This window comes from Arachis ipaensis, chromosome B07 (assembly GCF_000816755.2).
Source record: "Arachis ipaensis cultivar K30076 chromosome B07, Araip1.1, whole genome shotgun sequence".
Taxonomy (NCBI): Eukaryota; Viridiplantae; Streptophyta; class Magnoliopsida; order Fabales; family Fabaceae; genus Arachis; species Arachis ipaensis.
The window spans coordinates 8,088,229-8,093,131 of record NC_029791.2 but is presented as its reverse complement, the minus strand read 5'-3'; positions in this window follow the sequence as shown (position 1 = coordinate 8,093,131).

Sequence of the window (4,903 nt, the reverse complement as noted above, 5' to 3'; positions counted from 1 at the left end):
TAGCCACTGAAAACCATCAATTACTAATATCACCTAAAACAAGAAATGGTACGTGAATCACTCAAAGGCTTTATTTAATAAATCGAATTAGAGTAATTCGATTTGAAATTTATACTAGTAAATTGAATTAAGCTAAGTATATCAAGACCGTCGCAGACCTCTAACATGCAGTGTGCTGTGGCTCTAGTATCTCCGGATGTACTACCTGCAAGACGTCCGGAGAGCTGTACGACATCCAAACGAACTGAAAAGGCAACAACATCCAACATAACGCTTAATGTACAGTAAACTCACAATACACGTCAACAAAAAAATAATAAACTATTTAGTACTCACATGATGAGGACGAAGTAAATCTATTTGCATTCTGTAGTGTGCAACACAAGGTATTACCTTCTCACTCGACGTCGGCTGATAACCTGACCACCTGCCACCCAATAAACGTTGTTAACAACTAACAAAAATATAAATATAACGTGCCGACACAGAAAATAATTAATAATCAATTTTGTACCTCAAGGCCAATGGCCAGTGGAAGGAATCAAATCCGTTGGGCCTAAAACCTGGAAACCTCCAGAAGATCTATGACTGGAGGAGCTGTAGAGGTCCTGTCAACTCAACCACGTTCTTGTTGGCTACACGGCATAGTCACCTGTATAACCAAGACAGAGCAGCAGATCCCCAGCTATAACTGCGTCCATGTCCTCTAACCTCGCCACGTATGGAATCCACCTGATATGCATACGAGTACTAGACTTGTCGTCGATGAGCTGAGTCGATAGTAGCATCATAATGTACGCTCTGGCGTACCTCCGGACTATCTCCTCGTCTGCCCCCTCTGGAAGGTGACTGAAGGTCTGTTGCATCCAACAACTCCTGAAACCACGCCCACGCTGACCATCCTCCTTCAATGTACGTCTCGAAGTCCGTCAAACATCCACTGACATAGTGACCGTCGATCGAGAGCTCTAGCTAGTAGGCCACATCCTGTAACGTAACCGTGCACTCACCGAATGGCAGATGAAAGGTATGAGTCTCCGGACGCCATCTCTCCACAAATGCACTGACTAACGGCTCATCCAACTTGAACAAGTGATCATTGAGTCTCGCAAGATGGGCCAGCCCAACCATCTGGATGTACGGCATGATCCTATCGTCTAACGGCATACCGCGCTGCCTCCTCATACTTGAGATGCAGCAGTGGGGATGCGTAACATAAAAAAATACTCTTACAATCCCAAAATTTTAGAAAAAAAATGATCTAAAACGGATTTTTTTAATTGTCTTTTTACTTTAACCATACTTCTATTAAATCCTCAAAATTCCTTATCCAACATCTATTTTTTATTCGTATACTCTAACACTCTACCATCCTTCTAGCTAATTCTATTACCCCTCATCGAGATTTACAAATTCTATCAATTATAATATTCACCTTCTAAACAGTTTAATATCAGTAAATGACTATTAATACATTATGTCCACTAAATCAAACCTCTAACTACTACTACAAGTTTACACCTTCTAATCATGTTAATAAACAAGATCTAACTGATTTAACCAAAACTAACACATGGCGTTTTTCTTACATAAAATAAAACGAAATTTTAAGTTTCATTGTACTAACCTCAGCGTGCACACTACCAGCGATATGTGCGACTACATCTAAGCGGTAGATTCGATTCGAGTCGTCTTTCATTATGCTAGGCAGCGTTGCTTTTTCTGGATTTGGTGGGGTATGGGTTGGTAAAATGTAATTCGAATGAAATAGATTTGAATTATATAGAGTCACGCTCCATGTAAATCGAAATAGGTGAATTAGTGTTGAGTTTGGAAAACTTGAAATACGATGATCAAACATTATTAAAAATATTAATTACAAAGTTATTAATTTGATTTATGATTCCAATTGGTTGATTAATAATTTTGTTAATGTGCAGATTTTGTTATTGGGCCAAAAGTTACACAAGCCCAATGTGATAAAGGTATACTCAGCCTTTGTACAAAAAAGAATTCTAAGAATTGGGGCTGGATTATTTTTGTAAATGTTACTTGGGCCAAGTATCATGTGAATAGTCCAAATTAATTTTTGTTATGAGACCAACAAGCCTTGGTCCGAAATTGAAAGAAGAAAGAAAGTAGTGGAGCATGCTTTTCACAGTTACCTTTTTCTATGGGTTATAGAATTCAAAGTCTAATTAAATCAAATGAATGCATTGGTAACATACAGGAAAGAGAAAATTCAAATTGATTTGATGGCACTTAATGTTCCACACGTTACTATGCATAAGAAAATGGAAGTGGGATTTAATTTGTTTTAATTTCATTCATTGCATCCAAAGCTTTTTCTCTCTTCTCTCTCCTCTCTCTCTTTGCATTCGGTCATGTCATACTAGAAGGAAGAAAGAAGAAGTTATCAGAAAAGCAGTGAAGCTATGAAGAAGGAAAGAGGCTAGGATGATGATGGCCTTGAGAAAAGAAGATCTAAAGCATGGCTGTGGCAAGATTGTTGCCACTAAAGGCAAGGTGTGAAGAAGCTTCAAGATCTTCATACCAAAAATAGAAGCAATCGGCTCGGTCAGAGAAGAAGATCTCTGTGGTGAAGCTCGTTTTCACTTTTGTTCATCCAAGACAGAAGGTAGCTACTGTAGCTACGTGGAGGAAGAAGCAAAAATGGAACAGATGGAGCTGTCAAGGATCAAGAGTTCATCAAGGGTCAGAATTCTTTCTTGGGGACAAATTCAAGATGGAAGGCTCAAATTGATGAAGCTTGATGAGAAGGGATGAGAAAGAGGTACATGCATGTTGATTTGCTTTCAGTTTTCTCTCTCTCTTCTCTCTGTCTAAACCGGCCTTTGTATTGAAAAAGAAGAAGGTGGCTTGGTTGAACCAGTTTTAACCTTGGAAGCTTCTCCTTCTATAATATGAAAAAAAAAATATTCAAGAATGAGATATTATATTTTATTTTCTAAAATAAAAATTTAAAATTTAAAAAATTCAAATTCAACTTATTTTTGCATTGACTTGGTAGTAGTCCTTCGTAGTCGGCCACTCATTAATTGCATGAATACAAAGATTGCACTGCTTGATTCATATATCTTAACCATCAGACTTGATGGCTAACTACTATAGTACTAGAGTGGAAAAGTAACATTATATGTAGACAAAATAAAAGAATCAAAATAAAAGAATAGAACTTGCATTATATGTATTCCTAGAAAAGCTTCAAATCATTCCTCCATTGCTAATGACGATACCGGTGGTGATGTATATCTTAATTATTGTAGACAACTCATTTCTCATCAGGACACATCACATCTTCTAAAACATAATTCTATTTACGATTATGATCTGTGTATGTAAACATCTCAAAATTTATTATATAACTGCAAATACGTTATTAGGAAACAATGTAAATTAGATTTGCAATTTGTTAAACTGCAATCTCTAAATGGTTATGAATATCGTTAATTATGTTTTAAGTGAATAACATATCAGAAGTACTCAATATATATTCTAGTGTGAAATAACATTCAATAAAATAAATAAAATTAAAATCTTCTTCAATTTTCTGTGCCTACATGCATGGTATCTCGATAGTTCTTGATTCATCGTTAAATCTTAAATCGTAAATCCTAATCCTAACAAATATAAAGAGAAGAATTTTGTGACATAATAACAACTTGTTATATTCACAATTTGATATGAGAATTAGAAGATCACATTCTTAAAGGGAAAAAGTTCGCCTCAATCCTCAGTTTACATTCTTTCCTATCTATACAGAATGAATAATTCAAACATGGTCAGTCTTGAATTATACAATATGTGCATGAAAATTACACTTTTGTAATTTTGCTATTAAAAATAAAATATACAATTGTCTTGCCACTCTCCTCTCCTTGGCTTTTAAAAAATAACAAAATAACAAATAAAATTAGTAAGAAAATTTTCACATTGATGATTAAAAAAAATTGTAAATTATTCGTAATTATTGCTTATTTAATCATCATAAATTAAAGTAAGGGTGATATTAAAAAAATTTAAATACATTATATTGACTAGTATATTAATAAGTATTAAAGTGTCTATTAATTTATATTTTTATTTATTAAATAAGTATAAAAATGACAAATACGGGATTAGTACAGATATTAAGCACGTCCCACCACTCTAAAAAAAATCTTGATTTCAAGTCTTAATAATTGCAAATATATGAATGATGAAATTTATTTTATAAACAAAATTTTGTGCACCATCTCTATTTTATATCGCAGTAGATAAAAAAAATTGAAAAAAATATTAGCCGATTGTTATTAAAGTTTATAGAGTGAAATTTTTTTAATGAATTAGGCTATGTGTACATTAAAATTAACCACTAAAATAAAATATATGTTAGAATATAAATACATATTGAAAATAAATTAAATTATATATATATTTATACATAAATATATTGGTGACTAATTTTAATAGTTATTTTAGTGTATAAATAGTATTTTTGTTTTTTAATATATATGTGTGCATGTGTGTGAGTCCATAAAATTAAAGAAAGTAAAATCACCAAACACGATAAAAAAACATTTCTATAAATGATTGTCTACGTATCCCCAATAAGATTCAATTTTCTTATAGTGAATAATAGTATTAACGGATTTCATAATTTATTACAATTGGTGTCTGTTGAACAATTTAATGATTAAGATACGGATTTCATAATTTATTACAATTGCTTTCTGTTGAACAATTTGTTGATTTGTTTAATCATCGCTACCTGGATAATAACAAAGGTCACAATATAAATTACAAATATTAAATAGGTTTAATTATTTTCTATCATTTTATTAAATTGTTAAATAAATTTTTATATTTTTTAATTAGTTCCTTATACCATATTAAATTTTGT